Here is a 20734-nt window from a genome sequence, read left to right as displayed (position 1 = left end):
GTCGCGGGCAGCTTCGGAATTCCCTTGGCTCCCGATAAGATGGAAGGCCCGGCGCCTGTGATGCGTTTTTTGGGGATTGAGATTGATTCTATTGCCATGGAATGTAGGTTGCCGGAGGAGAAGGTTCGTGATTTGAGGGCCGCGGTGGCAGGGGTGAAAGCGGCAAAGAAGGTGCGGCTTAAGGTGGTGCAGTCCTTGCTTGGGAAATTGAATTTCGCTTGCAGGATTATGCCGATGGGGAGAGTTTTTGCGAGACGTTTGGCAACGGCGACGGTAGGTGTGCGGTCGCCGACACATTTCGTGCGAATCACAAAGGTGATCAAGGACGATCTTTTGGTATGGGATCAATTTTTGCAGTGTTTCAATGGCCGGGCCCTGGTGATGGAGAAGGTGGCGTCTAACGGGGCGTTACAGCTGTTCACCGATGCGGCTGGGTCGGCAGGGTTTGGGGCCGTGTTTCGAGGTCACTGGTGTGTGGGTCGGTGGCCACAGGCATGGCGGGAGAGCGGTTTGGTCAGGAATTTGGCTCTGTTGGAGCTATTTCCTATCGTGGTAGCAGTGGAGCTGTGGGGGTCGCGTTTTGCCAGGAGGAAGGTTTGCTTCCATTGTGATAACCCGGCAGTGGTGTTTGCTATTAACAACTTGTCTGCTAAGTCGGAGCCAGTGGTGGTGTTTTTGCGGCATTTAGTGTTGAGATGTCTGCAGCTGAATGTACAGGTGGTGGCAAAGCCCGTTCTGGGAGTTGACAACGGGGTGGCTGACGCTTTGTCTCGTTTTCAGTTCAGCAGGTTTCGGGCGCTACAGCCTTGGGCGGACGAAGTCGGAGTGGAGTGTCCCGTGAATTTATGGAATCTGGTGAGGCGGTGATCTCAGAATTGATTCGGATTTCGGTGACTGAGGTGACTTGGTGCCGATATGCTAAGGTGTGGGCTGAATGGGAGGAGTTGCTGGGTCGGATGTTTGATGGGGTAAGCGTGGATTACTTGGTGGTATTACTGGCGTTGGTGAGTGTGGATTTCTCGGCCGGGCGATCGGCGTCGGCCGTGGCACATCGGGTGGCGGCGGTGGCGTTTTGGTTAAAAATGAGAGGGGAACAAGATGTTTCGCAGGATTTTCGGGTTCGACGGGCCTTGCGGGGGTTCCGCCGCGGTGTGCGGAAGAGGGACAAGAGGCATCCCGTATCGTTTGGTTTGTTGAGGCGGTTGGTGGGGGGCCTGAGTGGCATTTGTGAGTCGGTTTACGAGACTGTTTTGTTTACAACGGCTTTCGGTCTTGCTTTTTATGGGGCTTTCCGGATCGGTGAGTTGGTAAGCCTGTCCAGGGTCACAGGCGGCGGGTTGCTGCTTGAGGATGTGCGAGTGGGCGGTGATCAGGTGGAGTGCCGGATTAGTCGGTCGAAAACGGATCAGCTGGGCCGTGGTAGGTTGGTGGTGTTCTACGCGGTCCCGGGGGAGGAGTTGTGCCCAGAACGTTTGGTGGAGCAATTCATGGCCGTAAGGGGGGGTTTACCGGGCCCGTTTTTGCAGCACGTGGATGGGTCTTTTTTTATCAAGGTTCCAGTTTGTAGCGGTTCTGCGGCGAAGTTTGCGGAACGTGGGGGAGCGCCCGGACCATGCTTGTAGATGAGGTGGTAAAGCGTATTGGTAGATGGGAATCTTCTTGTTTTCGGCGGTACGTGAGGCTGCAGCTGTTGTAGCATTATGGTAACTTTGGTCTAGGTACAGGTGGTCTGGCAGTTTGGAAGTGGTTTATATATATATATATAAAAAAAAAAAAAGAGGGGGTAATGTACAAGTGTTAGAGGACAGAGGTAGAATGGGTTTTCTGAGAGGCGTTGATGGTGGTGATGTTATTGGTTTTAATTTCTGTTTTCGTTTGTCTTTCTTTGTTGTAGGGATGTGCCTAATCTGGATTCTGGGGCATTCCTTCGTGTTTTGGGGTGCTCGGCGGGCGGCGGTTCGCCCGAATCGTCGGCAGCTAGGTCTGGATCGTGGGCAGGCGACTGTTCGGTGGATCGGTGATCGGGGCATGGAGTGGGGCAGGGTGGTCCCAGAATTTGGTCGTTATTGAATGGTTGACCGTCCTCCGGATGTGCTGGTATTACACGTGGGAGGTAATGATCTGGGAGTCCGGGCGTCACGGGATCTGATCCGGGATATAAAGATCGACTTGCTGCGGTTGTGGAAGCAGTACCCGGGTTTGATTGTCGTGTGGTCAGACATAGTGACCAGGTTGTCGTGGAGGGGGAAAAGGTCAATAAGGCCAGGACCCAGGTGAATCGGGTGGTTGCCAGGTTTGTGACCAGGAACGGTGGGATTGTGGTGAGGCACAGGGAGTTGGAGCCGGCAGATTGGTGGTTTTGGAGGGGTGACGGAGTACACCTCAACGACATTGGAGTGGATTTATGGGCATTGGGCATGCAGGATGGTGTTGAGCGAGCTTTTGGTGTGTGGCGGGTCCAGGCCACGTAAGGTGTCACGTGGTCTGTCCTGTAGCGGGGGGTAGGTCTGGTCCAGAGGTTGGAAGTGACTGGTAACTGGACCGGGAGTCATTGTCTAGGTATGGTGGCTCTCAGTTCCGGGATGTGGCAGGCACGGGGTTCTGCCAAAGTGTGGGGGTGTCAATCCGTGGGTGATTGGCACCTCGTCTCTGGGTCGGTGTGTTGCGGCCAGGGACAAGGGGAGTAGTAGTTATGGACTGGGCCTGCCCCCGGGAGGGTCATGTAATTGGCATTGTCTATTGTTATCTGTGTGTTGTTGTCCTGGGTCGCCCGTTGGACGGCATCCCTAAGGTGCTTAGTTTGTGAACAATAGGCAATAAAGGCTGCTGTGGCCATTTTGAACCAAGTCGCATGCAGTCCGTGTGTTTATTTTTAGGATAAGGGTTTTGGTAATACAGACATCACGACCGGAGAATACTCCCTCAGCTGGTCATGAGCCACGTGGCAACCATGCTGCTCCATTGCACTGTGTTTTTCAGTGATGCCACAGACGCTTTGTTTTGCTATTACTCTCAAATATTTTTTACCTGAGAAACAATGTCCTAATATTTTGCTGAAAAATTACAGAGTACCTAATGTGGACTAGATGTATTATATTTAGCAAGCTCCCTCAAGTATATGGACAACTGCTTCCATAATACAGTGGAACCTCAGATTACGAGTAACTTGGTGTGCGAGCATTTCGCTATACAGGCAAAGTTTGCTGCAAATTTGTAACTCGGTTTGCAAGCAATACTTTGCTGTATGAGCAAATACTCACCGCATACACTTCCAGTTCCGTTCTTTCATTGCGCTCCAACCTGCTCTGGCGGCCTCTTGTGGACCGCAGGCACGTGGATCCGGTAACAATCGCAGCCCATACAGGGGCTGCTGTCTTTGCTTCATGTCTGCCGGCACTGAGCTCTCTCTGTACACCTCCCACAGGCAGCGCGCTGACCAGAGGCAGACAGCTCATGTGTATAATGTCAGAGCGCTGGCCAATCAGAAGCAAGCGGCTCATGTGTATGACGTTGCTGCGCTGAAGCACTGACAGCAGCAGCGCCTACATCGGCACGATCGTTACCGGGTTCACGTGCCTGCGGACTGCAAGAACCAGGGAAGAGGCCACCGAGGGAACGGAGGATAGAGGAGAAAAATTGTGTGTATGTTTGTGTGTGTATGTAATATTGTGTGTATGTTTGTGTGTGTGTGTTGGCACAATAGGGGACCAAAATGGGACATTACTACAAGTTGTGGAACGAATTGTCTGAGTTCCAATGATTTCCTATGGGAAAACGTACTTTGCTCTATGAGTAACTTAGTTTACGAGCACACTTCCAGAGCGAATTAATCTAGCAAACCAAGGTTCCACTGTACTACTATGTAATCTTACAGAAAAAAAAATTAGAAAAAAAAATTCCGTGCGTCGGAGGTGTGATCAGGAGTGAAGAGGGGTGAGCTGAATACCTCCCTTTGTGTGCACTATGTAATCTTCACCAATAGGCTCCAAGCACACAGTGGACAGGCGGCTTCTAAGGTTAAATTTATGTATTCATGTGAGAGTTATCATCAAAGAAAAATGGACCACTATTTTTCTCAGGTAGTACCCTACTAGTTTCTTTTATCTGTCTTAACTTTCTTTTATCTTTTTACACTTAAAGCTGGGTTCACACTAAGCGACAACGACGTCACTGTTACGTCACCATTTTCTGTGACGTAACAGCGACCTTGTAAGTCGCTGTTATGATCGCTGCTTAGCTGTCAAACACAGTGACGCAGCAGCGATCATAACGTCGCTACACGTGCAGCGAGCAGGGAGCCGCGCACCTCTTAGCGCTGGCTCCTTGCTCTCCTAGCTACAGTACACATCGGGTTAATTAACCCGATGTGTACTGCAGCTACATGTCACAGTGCAGAGAGCAGGGAGCCGCGCACACTGCTTAGTGCTGGCTCCTTGCTCTCCTAGCTACAGTACACATCGGGTTAATTAACCCGATGTGTACTGCAGCTACATGTGCACAGAGCAGGAGCCGGCACTAGCAGCAAAGCAAGAGCGGCGGAGGCTGGTAACGAAGGTAAATATCAGGTAACCAGGGAAAGGTCTTCCCTTGGTTACCCGATGTTTACAGTGGTTACAGTTTTCCGCAGCTGCCAGACGCCGGCTCCTGCTCCCTGCTCGCTTCATTTCGTCGCTCTCTCGCTGTCACACACAGCGATGTGTGCTTCACAGCAGGAGAGCGACGACGAAAATATGAAGCAGGACATTCAGCAACGAGCAACGACCTCACAGCAGGGGCCAGCTCGTTGCTGGATGTCACACACAGCGACAGCGACGGGACGTCGCTGCAACGTCACAGAAAATGGTGACGTAGCAGCGACGTCGTTGTCGTCGTCGCTGTGTGTGACACCACCTTTACCAAGGATGAGTTGTTAAAGGATAAAACTCAGATGGAACTCACGCTCACACTAGCATATGACTTGAAGGAGTGCAATGCGAGAAAAAAGTGATTGCACTCGGTCCCATGTTATTCAATGAGGCAGTGCAGAGCTGTGATTCTTTTCTCAGCTGTATCCAGCCTGAGAAAAAAATTGCAGCATGCTGCGAGTGGATGCGTAAATTGTACAAGACTCACCTATTACACTCTATGGGTGCGAGGGAAAAATGGATGCCACACGGACCATCCTGGCGGTGTCCGTTTTTTGCATGAACATTACCATTCTGTAGCATAGAACACTGTAAATGGTTCTGTAAGTGATTGTAAGCAAATAACAGCTGCTGTGACAAAAAACAAATCCCATACAGACAGCACATGTGACAACAGAGAAACAAATGTCCTAGTTTTATGGATAAAAACCAAACCAATCTCTTTTATATGCTACTTTGAGGGAACCCCAAATTGAAGTTTGTCTTCCTAGTTTAATTGGTGACTCATAGATCCCCATAGACTTTACTATCAAAGTCTGTACCACAAATCTCATGAGACCAGGATGAGTCTCATGGACTGGAAACATTGACTCGTTTATTAAACTAATGTGTATTTGAATCAATGAAACTTTATGGGTTCGTGTCATGGGCGTAATTATAATAGATGCAAGGGTTGCAATCGTATACCCAAGCTCTCGAGCCTAGGGGGCTAAAAACGTCTCTTTGGTAGAGATGAGCGAACCTGAGATTCGATGTTCCGATTTTGAGTTTGGAAACCGACTACCAAAGAACAAATTTTGGTTTTGAAGTTCAAGTGAGTTACGAGTGCAAACCACTCAAGCGAGCAGCATTGTGCTTGGGTATGAGTGATGCTCAGCTCTTTGCCCTCAGTGTTTGACCGGCGCGCACTTAGGATAAAATCAGTGTGATCAGATACAGTGTGCACACACAAAAAAAAAATTGAAAAACCATGCTCACCCTCCCCAGAAGTGTTCTGTTTATGGCTGGCAGCATGTGCGTAGAGCACAAAATGGCAATTACTAAATTCCATTGAGGTTCAAATCAAGTTGGGGTCAAAAAACAGACTTTTTTAAGGTTTGAATGTACCTGGCGAACCAAACTTCAAAAGGTTTGCTCATCTCTAATCTTTGGCCCATGTAATAAGACTATTACTAGTGATGGGCGAACCTGCTCGCCATTGCTCATTACTCTATCAAGCCACAAGCATGGAAGTTTGCTAATGCTTGATTTTCTCATTGACGTACATCATGCTTGGTTCTCAAGTTGCTTCAGTGCAATCTGATGCTCGATCGAGTAATGAGCAATGGCGAACATGATCGCCAATTATTATTACTATTAAAAATCTGTGATAGATATAGATTTTGCATAAGGACCCACAAGCTTCAAGTTATGCCACTGGTCAATGTGCTGTATGAGATATAAAGGAGCAGCACTAGGATGTGTCACATGAATGTATAAATGTAGTTTTTGGATGACTTCACATTTGATGGATTCGCTACAGACTGTAATGTCCGCCTGGAACCACAGTCTCAGGAAAGCTGTCACGGACAGGCTAGAGGTAAGCCATTCAGTGAGCAGGATCCTGAGAACCCTGAAACCCTTTAACGCCTATACATTGATCTCAAATTACTACAGGGCCTCGGAGATTACTACCTCTGGAAGGCTGCAGTCCAGAGAAGAGTAGTCGACAGGCATGGTCAACTCTAGGAGTTACAGAAAAGGGACAAAATCATCAGACAAGCGTGTGGTCAGGAAATCAGGATAAGATCAAAACCAGAGATGGCAGTGAGGTTCAAAAACAGCAGGCAGAAGAGTACTCAGAGAGCAGGCAAAGGTCAAAACACGGGAATCAATATACAGAGCAGGGAGAACCAGTGACAAGCCGTACTACAAAACTATATCTGACAGAGACCAGCAGACAGGAGAGGAAATTAGAAGGGTGTGGTGTCTTCCCATTGGATGTAGCTGAAAGGTGGTAACTTCAGTTGGAAGACACACACCACCACAGTCAGCCAGTGGTACTGCAGGTCCCAGGGAAACTCAGTCTAATGGATTTGTGGAGCCTGCGCCCACCAGAGCCACTGGCACCGACTCCTCCCCTATCACCAGACTGTCCACAGCGGGAATACGGTGGCGCCTGGTGACCGAAGCAGAAGTTACAGGAGCAGACTCCGGAGGGGACGTGACACAAATTTTCGAAGATAAAGTCCTGAACAGATTATATAAAACAAGTGAATGAGGTTTTAGAATTCTACATATATAAATCCTTGGGGGATCCACAGCAAAATCTGCACACTTTCCTCGGTGTGTGAACTTACTCAGAATATTATGATACCTTTGTATGGTGCAGACCATTCACTGAGACTCCTGACAACTCAGTGGAAGTATTTATTGCTGAAAAGACCAAGTTCAAAATCTAAAGGAGGTCAAATCACCTTGACCTTGCTAAATCATGATAATGATCCTAGACAGTGTAAAGAGGTTAAAAAGCACACACACCAGCAGTGTTATATAAAGAGACTTTAAAGTCACCCTTCCCCAAAGATAAACATATATCAAAGCCGATATTTTCCTTTTTTTTACAGACTGGTTTGAAGGTTTTTTTCAACATTACTTGGATAAGAAGTATCACAAAAAATGTTTTGCATTATTATCATCATAATTACATGGGGAAAGAAAAATTAAGCATTGTCGTATTTTTCAGAAACCTAGATAGTCTTTTAAGGTTATTTTTTAGTTTTTTCATTGTTATTCCCTTTTTTTTACTTCAAATGATGGATTTATATGAAGACCTGTTTTTTGTCAGATACAATATAAGGTTGTAGGATGAACAAAAGCTGCAATTCTGGCATAGACTAATGTTATTTATTTTTTTTACACTGCAATCTAAATAAAAGTTAAAATTTTGCAAGAACGGAAATTGTATTTTTTCTTTTTTCTTTAAAATAATAGTGTTTTTTATGTTTCTTTAATTCTTTTTTAAGCTTCTTCACTTTTTTCATGTTTTTACTTTGTTTTTTTTAGTGATACTAGCAGATTTTAATATGAAGCAAGACAAATTGATTTTAATATATACGAGCCATGAGCCACTGGATGAGTTCAGATGATCATACATTCAATCAGTCTGTATGTTCACAAATGGAAGACAATATGAGCAGTTCTTCATCAGTGGACCTAAAGTTCATATTTAAGAAAATGAGAGAGGGGAGCCAGCACGATCTGAAAATGGCATGCATCATATAAAAAGTGCAAATTCACAGATTTATTCCCACTGTACTGTAATATAAATGAGATTTTTAGCAAATAATTGATCAATTCTTTGAGCCATCCCTGCCAACGTCACGGCAAATCTCAATAGGGGGGTCCTACTCTATATTCTGTATTTCATGTGCCATGCGGCCTCCTAGATAAAGTTAAAAGCAGAACCATAATGGAGCACACATACCTGTAACCTGTATATATAACCGCTTCTATGTTGCAAAAGAGGCAATTGTGGATAGAGGCCAGCCCAGGTCCCAGCATGTGGAGCAAGCTCTACACATACCAGGACTATATCAGAACTGACCCTCCCAGTGCCAGAGAGCAACCATTGATAAATGCGGACCAGATCCAAGTATGGTGCTTAATTAGCAATGCCTGTGGAATTCCACAGGCAATGCTAATTAGGCACCATCTTGGATCTGGTCCGCCTTTATCAATGGTTGCTGTGTGGCACTGGGAGGATCAGTTCTGATATAGTCCTGGTATGTGTAGAGCTTGCTCCACATGCTGGGACCTGGGCTGGTCTCTATCCACAAGTGCCTTTTTTGCAACATAGAAGCGGCTATATACAGGTTACAGGTATGTGTGCTCCATTATGGTTCTGCTTTTAACTTTATCTAGGAGGCCGCATGGCACATGAAATACAGAATGTAGAGTAGGACCCCCCTATTGAGATTTGCCGTGACGTTGGCAGGGGTGGCTCAAAAAATTGATCAATTATTTGCTAAAAATCTCATTTTTTTATTATAGTACAGTTGGAATAAATCTGTGAATTTTCACTTTTTATATGATGCATGCCAATTTCAGATCGTGCTGGCTCCTTTTTTTCTTTGTTTTGACCGTAGTTATGCTACAATTCTGGTGACTGACCAATACCATACCATGCACGCCTGATTTTGGTTTGCAATGTATTCCCCCTGTTGGTAGCTGTTCAGATTCAGTTACCTCACCCCTTTCCACAGGCAATGCTAATTAAGCACCATTCTTGGATCTGGTCCGCCTTTATCAATGGTTGCTTTTTGACACTGGGAGGATCAGTTCTGATATAGTCCTGGTATGTGTGGGGCTTGCTCCACATGCTGGGACCTGGGCTGGTCTCTATCCACAAGTGCCTTTTTTGCAACATAGAAGCGGCTATATACAGGTTACAGGTATGTGTGCTCCATTATGGTTCTGCTTTTAACTTTATCTAGGAGGCCGCATGGCACATGAAATACAGAATGTAGAGTAGGACCCCCCTATTGAGATTTGCCATGACGTTGGCAGGGGTGGCTCAAAAAATTGATCAATTATTTGCTAAAAATCTCATTTTTTTATTATAGTACAGTTGGAATAAATCTGTGAATTTTCACTTTTTATATGATGCATGCCAATTTCAGATCGTGCTGGCTCCTTTTTTTCTATATTTAAGAAAATGCAGCATATGCTATTCCATCCGTTTCATGGACGATTGCATATGTAAATTGCCTCATAGTTTCAATCTTTGAACCCAGCCTGTGAAAGGGCCAAATAGCTTCACTGCAATGGCAGACATGTAGGTGACTAGTAGCTAGCCAGCTGCCACAGAAATGGTCTGGCACCCCAGCACAGGCACGTCTATGAAGAATCACTTTGATATAGTATTACAGTTAGATCCATATACCGTATGTTTGGACACTGACACAAATTTAGGTTTTTTTACCTGCTTGCTGAAACATATTCAAGTTATAGTTATATAATGGACATAAAGTCCTGACTTTCATCTTTCTTTTGAGGGTATCCACATTAAAATGTGATGCAGGGTTTAGGAGTATCTGCTCCTTTACATGTGCCACTCTGGTTTTAAAAGGCCCAAAAGTAATTGGATAATTTACTCTCAGGCTGTTTCATGGGCTGCTTGAGCAATTCATTTGTTATTTCATTCTCAATTAAGCACATAAAGGCCTGGAGTTGATTTGAGGTGTGGTGCTTGTATTTTGATGTTTTTGCTCAGAATTAAGCATGCGGTAAAAGGAGCTCTCCATGCAGGTAAAACAAGCCATCCTTCATCTGTGGAAACAGACAAAAAAACATCAGCGAAATTGCTACAATATTAAGAGTGGCTAAATCTACAGTTTGGTACATCCTAAGAAATTGACCTCAACAATGCAAAAAGACCTGGACGCCCACGGAAGACAACAGTGGTGGATGATCACAGTATAATTACCATGGTGAAGAGAAATCCCTTCATGACATCCAACCAAGAAAACAACACTCTCCAGGATGTAGGCATATCAATATCTAACTCTACTATAAAGAGAAGACTGCATGAGAGAAAATACAGAGGGTTAACTGTATGGTGCAAGCCACTCATAAGACACAAGAATAAGAAGGCTAGATTGGACTTTGCTAAAAATTCTTAAAACCAGCACAGTTCTGGAAGAACATTCTTTGGACAGATGAAACCAAGATCAACCTCTATCAGAATGATGGAAAAAAAAAAGTATGGAGAAAGCACGGTACAGCTCATGATCGAAAGCATACCACTTCATCTGTATAACATGGTGGAGGCAGTGTGATGGCTAGGCATGCATGGCTGCCGGTGGCACTGGGTCTGGAGTGTTTATCAATGATGGTCGGGCATGCATGGCTGCCAGTGGCACTGGGTCTCTAGTGTTTATCAATGATGGCCAGGCATGCATGGCTGCCAGTAGCACTGGATCCCTAGTGTTTATTGATGATGTGACACAGGGCATAGGCATCCAGATGAATTCTGGCATTTTCAGAGACACTGTGCACTCAAATCCAGCCAAACGCAGCCAAACTGATTGATCGGCATTTCATAATACAGATGGTTAATGACCCAAAGCCAAAGCAACCCAGGAGTTTATTAAAGCAAATAAGTGGAATATTCTTGAATGGTTGAGTCATCACCTGATCTCAAACCAATTTCACTTGTTAGGGGTACTTCTCACATAGCAAGATCGCTAGCGAGATCGCTGCTGAGTCACAGGTTTTGTGATGTACCAGTGACCTCAACAGCGATCTCGCTGTGTGTGACACTAAGCAGCAACTTGGCCCCTGCTGTGAAATCGCTGATCGTTACACACTGTTCTGGTTCATTTTTTGCTCGTTTGTCTCCCGCTGTGCAACACGCATCAGCGTGTTTGACTGCGGGAGACCAACAAGCGCTGACTCTGTGTAAGCAGCATACGCTTGTAACCAGGGTAAATATTGGGAAACTAAGCAAAGCGCTTTGCTTAGTAACCCGATGTGTACCCTAGCTACGTATACAGGGAGCCAGCACTGGCAGCCTGTAAGCGGTGTACACTGGTAACCAGGGTAAATATTGGGTAACCAAGCAAAGCAGCATCGTTACACGAGTCACTGGTGGCTGATGGCTGGTTGCTGGTCACTGGTGAGATCTGCCTGATTGAGAGCTCACCAGCGACCATGTAGCGACGCACAACGATCCCTGCCAGGTCGGATCGCTGGTGAGATTGTTGGTGCGTCGCTACGTGTTGTGACCCCAGCCTTAAAGTCAAACTTCAGACAGAAAGGCCCAGAAACAAAACAACAACTGAAAACCGCTGCAGTAAAGACTGGCAGAGAATTAACAAGGAGGAAACACAACGTCTGATGATGGCCATGAGATCAAGACATCATGCAGTTATTGCCAACAAAGGGTTATCAAGCAAGTTTTAGAAATGAACATTTTAGTTCCAAATATTTGAAGGGATTGAGGTTAAATTAAGGGTACCTTCACACTTTAGCGATGCAGCAGCGATCTGACCAGCGATCTGACCTGGTCAGGATCGCTGCTGCATCGCTACATGGTCGCTGGTGAGCTGTCAAACAGGCAGAGCTCACCAGCGACCAGTGAACAGCCCCCAGCCAGCAGCGACGTGCAAGCGACGCTGCGCTTGCACGGAGCCGCCGTCTGGAAGCTGCGGAGACTGGTAACTAAGGTAAACATCGGGTATGGTTACCCGATGTTTACATTAGTTACCAGCGCACACCGCTTAGCTGTGTGTGCAGGGAGCAGGGAGCCGCGCACACTGAGCGCTGGCTCCTTGCTCTCCTAGCTGCTGTACACATCGGGTTAATTAACCCGATGTGTACAGCAGCTACATGTGCAGAGAGCCGGAGCCGGCAGCACAGGCAGCGTGAGAGCTGCAGAGGCTGGTAACTAAGGTAAATATCAGGTAACCACCTTGGTTACCCGATGTTTATCTTGGTTACAAGCTTACCTCAGCTGTCAGACGCCGGCTCCTGCTCCCTGCTCGCTTCATTTGTCGCTCTCTCGCTGTCACACACAGCGATCTGTGTGTCACAGTGGGAGAGCGCCTTTGAAGAAAACGAACCAGGGCTGTGTGTAACGAGCAGCGATCTCGCAGCAGGGGCCAAATCGCTGCTCAGTGTCACACACAGCGAGATTGCTAATGAGGTCACTGCTGCGTCACAAAAAGCGTGACTCAGCAGCGATCTCGGCAGTGAGCTTGCTGTGTGTGAAGCACCCCTTAGTTCCTCACATTTTTCTGCAATTGTTTTGTTCAACACCCTGAAGAAAGTTTGAACTTCAACTGCATCGGAATTGTTTTGTTGAAAATCCATTGTGGTAATGTACAGAAGAAAAATGTTAAAAATGTTGTCTCTGTCCAAGTATGCATGGACCTAACTGTATATATATATATATATATATATATATATATACTAGCTGTACTACCCGGCTTCGCCCAGGTTAATAACTGCCATTAACAAAATAGAATATATTAACAAAAATTTATTCTGCACATAAAAACCACAAAACAAATAGAAATGTAATTAATAAAAGGCAAAATCTAAGCTAATAGAAGCATTTCACAACATATATTTCAACACCACAGATATTCCACACAGATTTAACTAAATTGGCCAAGTAATGTGCTCCGTTTGTCTCTTTCCAGGTCAGTCTCTTTCCCCGTCTGTGCTTCTTATACTATGAATGTCTTTTGTTCCTATAGCAACCAATCACAGCTCCTACTAATAACCTATAGTTCCAGGCTCCATTTACTTTAATACAGGCATGTTTTTTGGAGAGTAACTGTAAAGCGTGGGGTTAAATTTTCCTGTCAAAAGATAGTCTATGACGTTCCCTGGGTCACATGAGGTGTCTGTGCAAAATTTCGTGATTGTAAATGTGACGGTGCGGATACACTTTTGTTTCACTTTTTCCCCATTATGTAGATAGGGGCAAAATTTATTGGTAAATTGTAACACGCGGGGTTAAAATTTCACCTCACAACATAGCCTATGACGCTCTCGGGGTCCAGACGTGTGAGTTTGCAAAATTTTGTGGCTGTAGCTGCGACGGTCCAGATGCCAATCTCGGACACACACACCCACACACACACACACACACACACAAACATACATACATACACACATTCAGCTTTATATATTATATATATAAACCCTTTATATATATCCCCTAAAAAAAACTAAGCTAATAGAAGCATTTAACAACATATATTTCAACACCACAGATATTCCACACAGATTTAACTAAATTGGCCAAATAATGTGCTCCGTCTGTCTCTTTCCAGGTCTGTCTCTTTCCCCATCTGTCTCTTTCCCCATCTGCCTATCTCTCTGTCTCTTTCCCCGTCTGTCTCCCCGTCTCTTTGTCTGTGTATTTTCCTGTCTGTCTCTTTCCATGCCTGCCTGTCTCTGTCTGCCTCTTTCCTTGTCTGTCTCTATTTCTCTGTCTCTTTCCCTGTCTGCCTCTATCAAGGTCTGTGTCTTTCCACATCTATCTTTGTCTGTATCTCTGGCTGCCTCCTCCTTCCCTTTCTGCCTGTCTCTGTCCCTGTCTGCATGTCTGTCTGTCTCTTTTCCCATCTGTCTCTTTCCCCATCTGTCTCTTTCCCCATCAGTCTCTTTCCAGGTCTGTCTCCTTCCAGGTCTGTCTCCTTTCAGGTCTGTCTCTGTCTGTCTCTTTCAAGGTCTGTCTCTTTCATTGTCTGTCTCTGTCTGTCTCTTTCCCCGTCTGTCTCTGTCTGTCTCTTTCACCGTCTGTCTCTGTCTCTTTCACCGTCTGTCTCTGTCTCTTTCACCATCTGTCTCTGTCTCTTTCACTGTTTGTCTCTGTCTCTTTCCCAGTCTGTCTCTCTGTCTGTCTGTCTTTCTCTATCCATCTCCCCACTGACATCTTATTACCTCACATATAAGCTTCTTATACTATGAATGTCTTTTGCTCCTATAGCAACCAATCAAAGCTCCTACTAATAACCTGTAGTTTCAGGCTCCATTTATTTTAATGGAGGCATGTTTTTTGGAGAGTAACTGTAACGCTTGGGGTTAAATTTTCCTGTGAAAACATAGTCTACGACGTTCCCTGGGTCACATTGTAACGCGCGGGGTTAAAATTTCACCTCACAACATAGCCTATGACGCTCTCGGGGTCCAGACGTGTGAGTGTGCAAAATTTTGTGGCTGTAGCTGCGACGATCCAGATGCCAATCCCGGTCACACACACACACACACACACACACACACACACACACACACATTCAGCTTTATATATTATAGATATAAACACTGTATATACAACCCCTTTGTACCCAATTTATTTTCCACAAATAATCCTTTCTGCCCAAATTGGTGACTAATCTGAATACATGCACATATTGTGTTTTTGACTTTGCTTTATTCTGCTTCTGTACACAAATCTAATCACATTACTCTGCAATTAATTAGCATTTGTTTGGCAGGGTAGGGACAAAGGGTTAATTTCTCCATATATTACACATGAAAGGAGAACCATAAATCTGAATTTCCCTGAGTACACAATGTAGCCTAAATGAGACAATTATTCATTCCCACCTGCAGCCATCAATGAGTAATCACAGAGGTTTAGTAATCCCCTTTACCATGCCTACAATAAACCTATGGGAACAAGACCACTTTCAAACATTTTCTACTTAAAAATTCTTCAGTTGTACTTGCAGCACAGTATAGCTATATCCCATAAAATATAATTCACCTTCAAAAATGTTGAACGAACTAAGGGTAAGAAAAAGGACTCATATTTCTGCACATAATGGAGTCCAAATATATGACACCAAAAACTTCTATGTTATATCATAATTAGTCATGAGCGATTGTGCTTGGCACTGCTCGATACTCTGTGGCGCCCCTGAGGCTTCAGTCGCCACAGAGTACTGCACTTCATTTAAGGTGCGGTATTTGCCTCGAGTAAGGAGGGGGTTAATCACCGGTGTTCCACATTCACACCTTACATAAAGCTCAGGAGCCTTCTCACTGGGGTGCTGGACTACGGTAGGCAGGGGTTTTGGCCAACACGAAGCCTGGGACTGTCCCGGTCACCAGGACGGCCTCCTGGGGGGCGGACTACACTTGGGGTAAAAATAACTCACACAATCACTGGTCAGTTCACCCGGGACACCAGTTCTGGGACACGACACCTTCACCACTTTCTTCTCTTCTCTGAATGAGGCCTGCGGCTTGGAGGGAGTGCTCGGCTAGGTTTCTCACGGCTCGAAGGGCAGCTCTGAAAAAGGACTTTCTTCTTTCAAACACTGGTGACTTATTCTAACTTATCCTAGGTCGACGGGGCCCATCACAGTGGGTGACCGGCACCACCTGGGTGAGCAGCACAAACTAAAGACACTTGAAACCGCAGTAACTGACTTGGACTTTTATTACCGGCGCCACCACCCCATGCCTCGGCGTCAAAGGCCATCGCCGTCAATACTCCCCTCATCATCCTCCCCGGGCTCGCTCCACCTGTGGGGAGCAATACCATCTTCGACGCTATTACCATCCACCCTAGAGGACAGCGACAGCAGTGGCAGCTAATCCCTGGCCACATACCACAGGTGGCGTCACAACATCTATCCTACTACTACACTTATCATCCTCTATCCTTATTGGTGTACACTTCGATCAGGCCACTGCGACATCCCAGACTATTACACCGGCCCGGTGACGAGTAACTCAGGAACCAAATTCCCGTGCCTGATTCCCTCTGCCCCCTGGGTGCTACAACTCAACTGAGCATCAGCAAATAGACCCCTCCATGATCGTTTCCAATACACAGGACCGCCGCTGCTGTCAACGCTTTACTGCAGTTGATTGCTTTGTGGCACTGCCGCCGTAAAGCATTCAACAGTAGTAAAGCCATGACGGCAGACAGTAGCCCCGTGCATCGGACTTGATCACGGAGGGGTCTATGTGCCTGTGGTCTGCCAGAAGCAACTGAGGACACTGCGGGAGCGGAGAACAGGTGAGAATAATTTATTTTGGGAGCCTCACTCGAGTATAAGCCGAGGGGAGCATTTTCAGCAGAAAAAAATGGGCTGAAAAACTCGGCATATACTAAAGTATATATTGTAATTACAAATATCTTAGCGTAAACTAAAGGTACCGTCACACTAAGCAACACTCCAGCGATCCCACCAGCAACCTGACCTGGCAGGGATCGCTGGAGCGTCGCTACACGGGTTGCTGGTGAGCTGTCACCAGCCCCCAGCCAGCAGCGACGCGTGGAAGCGATGCTGCGCTTGGTAACTAAGGTAAATATCGGGTAACCAACCCGATATTTACCTTGGTTACCAGCGCACACCGCTTAGCGCTGGCTCCCTGCACTCCTAACCAGAGTACACTTTGGGTTAATTACCCGATGTGTAGTCTGGCTATGTGTGCAGGGAGCAGGGAGGCGGCACTGACAGCGTGTGAGCGGCAGACGCTGGTAACGAAGGTAAATATTGGGTAACCAAGGAAAGGGCTTCTTGGTTACCCGATATTTACATTGGTTACCAGCGTCCGCAGAAGCTGGCTCCCTGCTGCCTGCACATTCAGTTGTTGCTCTCTCGCTGTCACACACAGCGATGTGTGCTTAACAGCGGGAGAGCAACAACTAAAAAATGGTCCAGGAAATTCAGCAACAACCAGCGACCTCACAGCAAGGGCCAGGTTGTTGCTGGATGTTACACTCAGCAACATCGCTAGCAAGTTGTGCCTCAGCAGCGATGTTGCTAGCGACGTTGCTTAGTGAGACGTAGCCTTTAGTGTAAAATAGAAGCTGGAACCCATGTGATGGACAGATCAGTCTGCGTCCACTAGCTTCTCTCTGTCCTGCTTAGATAGATTGCTATCTCTCCTTGTATACACATAGACTAAATGAGGAAAGAAATTAAGCACAATATGGCCTTATTCATGAGGTAGTGATGAATAATAATATTCAGTGATATTCTCACCTGATGGGGTCATGTGAGCCACAACCAACTGAAACAGGTGTATGAGTACGGCTACTGCAGATCCATGTGAACACCTGTCAATGGAGGATGTTGGTGAACCTCTATCTATGCGCTGGCATGTGAGGATGAAACAGGAAGGTCCCAAATGTGATTTTATTATGTGATTAGGGGGCAAAGTACTTCATGAGGAGGTAGATAATGTTTGTGAATATCCTGATGAAGAAGTTTGTCCCATTTGGAACCTTCCTGTTTCATCCTTCACACGTTAGAGTGTGCGGTTCACCCACATCCTCCATTGACAGCTGTATACACAAAGGGAGAGACCTGACAACCAAGTAGAGCCAAACTGGGAGAAGCCAGCTTTGAAACACCACAGTGTACATCAAATGATAGTAATGATAGAACCTGTCTGGTTTAGTCAGCAAGCGGTGTTACTTTTAATTCTAACTTTGCAACTCTCCAGTGTTGTTGGAGAGTCTTTTTCAACCAAAAGTGATGACATTCTGTCATGCGGTATACATTGGTTGATGGCCCTTCCAAGAGACCAGAACAATTTTCCACCAATCATTCTTAATCAAGGCTTTAATCAAGAGCTATGCCTGGTATCCTTTCACTTCCCCGGTTTAGATGATGAGGTCTGGCTTGGCATATGGAGAAATGAAACAAAAGCGGTATGGACCAAGGATATTAAAGGTCCACTTTAACTGGTTTGGATGGCTTTTGCACTTTTTGATCAAAAAAGGTAACTAAATTTTAATGTGTATAGCAATAGTGGAATTCATGTATTCATTTATTGCAGTGTGCTGATATATTATGCGTGTATAATGTTTGTATATTGGCCACACATATTGGTGCACCTGTATATTAATTTGATACTAACCTGACTGTGCATTCATTCAATGGACTCAGTAGACTGGTGACTGAATGAATGGGATTTCATCAGAGACCAGCAGAGAAAAGGCATTGAAGGATCAGGAGTCTGAAAGTGTTGTTATTATTATTAGCTCCTCCCATTTGGAAAAAAAAAACATTTTAAATTAGTAGGAGACTGCAAGGTGAGTTATACAGCTCCTTTCACAGGGTGCTGGTGCTGTGTGGCGGCCATTGTTGTGGTGGTTTGATATCGGTAGGGCAGTGTGACCTGGAGTCATAGGGACTCAGCGTTGCACAGGATTGTTGTGAGGTACAGGGTCACCTACCCAGTTGGTGCATGGTTGTTGTGGTGGTGGCTGGCACAGGACGCCGCACCTCTATGGCTTCAAATAAGTTAGGGACCCACTTAGAGGTTCGTCATAACGTGGCAGTAAGCTCTATTCAGTCTGATCAGAATGTTCAACCAAAAAACTAATGTTCAGGTATATAAATTTTTGCCTATCGGCATTAGAACAAAGTATGTTTTTTGGATGTGCAGTTCATGTTTTTTTCTACAGCTATGGTGTAATTATTATTACAAAAAATCCAAGAAAAATCTAGCAATCCCAAACGATAAAAAATTCCAAAACTTTATTTCACATTTTAAAATTCCATTGTTGACGCTTTTCGGATCCAACAGATCTTTACTCATCAAGTGATGAGTAAGAATCTGTTTGATCCGAAATGGGTCATCTGTTTCCCTTTTAATGGAGTCCTAACAATGGAATTTTAAAATGTGAAATAAAGTTTTGGAATTTTTTATCATTTGGGATTGCTGGATTTTTCTTGGATATTTTTGGATTGCTTCTTCTGGTGACCAGCTGGTATCTGATCCGTGCATCCCCTTTTCTATACCAGGAATTGCAGATGGTGGTGGAGTGGCTGATAAGTATTTTTTTGTTTTTTTGTAATTATTATTAGCTTCTCTTTATTTTAGAATGTTCAGGAATATAAATTTGTGCCTATCGGCATTAGATCAAAGTATGATTTTTGGATGTGCAGCTCATGTCTTTTTCTACAGCTATGTTGTAAATATTATTAGCTTCTCTTTATTTTAGAAATATTACTTCACTCTAAGCACTTTTTAAAAAGAGGCAGAAAATCTCTTTAATATTTTCCTAATTAATATATTTTCTTACGTTACCTAACTAAGTAAATAGTTAAAATAATCAATTAGCAATAAATAATATCCTTGACATTATTTTTTGCCATTGTCAGTTATTAAACCCTTCTAGCCATGGCCTTTTTTAATTTTTAAGCTTCAGTTTTTTCCTCCCTTTCTTCCAAGAGCCATATTTTTTTTATTTTTATGTCAATATAGCTCTATGGGAGTTTGTTTTTGTGGGACGCATTGTACATTTACATTCATTCTGCCCCAAATTATACTGAAATATGGGAAAAAAATTCCAAGTGTGGTTAAATGTTTTTTTTTTGTTTTTTTTTATTTGCCATATTTACTAGATGATAAAACTGATCTGACAGTATGATTCCTTAGGTCAGTATGAGTTTGAACATGTACAGTTTTGGTTTTTTTTTATTCAAGTGGTGAAAAAAAAATCAGAAATTTGTAAAAAAAAAATAAAATGGTGTTTTGTAGGATGTGTAACATTAACATTTTTCAGGATCTGGGGCTCTGATGGCTTATTTTTTGCACCCTGAATAGACATTTTAATTATACCATTTTGGTATGCTTAGATCTCCTCTTATTGTATAATATTGGGGTGACCCAAAAAAGTGTAAGTCTGGCATTTTGATTTTTTTCTCATTACGCCTTTTACCGATCAGATTCATTTATTTTATATTTTGACAGATTGTGCATTTCTGAATGTGGTGATACCAGATATGTGTATTTTTTCATTGTTTTATTTGTAATGGAGCAAAAGGAGGTAATTTCAACTTTTGTGTTTTTTATTTTTTTTTATATATTTTTTTAAACTTTTTTCCAACTTTTTATTGAATTTACTAGTCCTCTTAGGGGATAGCTGTGATCTTCCACTTACTTGTGCTATATAGAGCAGTGCATCAGCATCACTCTGTGAAGTAGGAATCATGACTTCCTATGAATGCCGGCTTGCAACCGGCGTTCACAGGAAGTTCATCATGACAGTAACAGGGGTGAACAGCTGATCCCTGGTTGTTCAGATCAGCCAACATGTGCAACTAAAGATGTGGGCTCGTCATGTGAGCCCGCATCAAAGGCAAGGACATGACCTAGGACAGTGATGGTGAACCTGTGGCACTCCAGCTGTTGCAAAACTACAATTCCCATCATGCCTTCACAGCCAAAGCTTTTGCTTTGAATGGCCAGGCATGATGGGAATTGTAGTTTTGCAACAGCTGGAGTGCCACAGGTTCACCATCACTGACCTAGGATATACCAGTAAGGAGCTCCTCATGAGAGCCCGCATAAAAGGCAGG

Source organism: Anomaloglossus baeobatrachus, chromosome 1 (assembly GCF_048569485.1).
Source record: "Anomaloglossus baeobatrachus isolate aAnoBae1 chromosome 1, aAnoBae1.hap1, whole genome shotgun sequence".
NCBI classification, from domain to species: Eukaryota; Metazoa; Chordata; class Amphibia; order Anura; family Aromobatidae; genus Anomaloglossus; species Anomaloglossus baeobatrachus.
The sequence above is the reverse complement of the archived record's forward strand: the minus strand, read 5'-3'. Positions refer to the sequence as shown.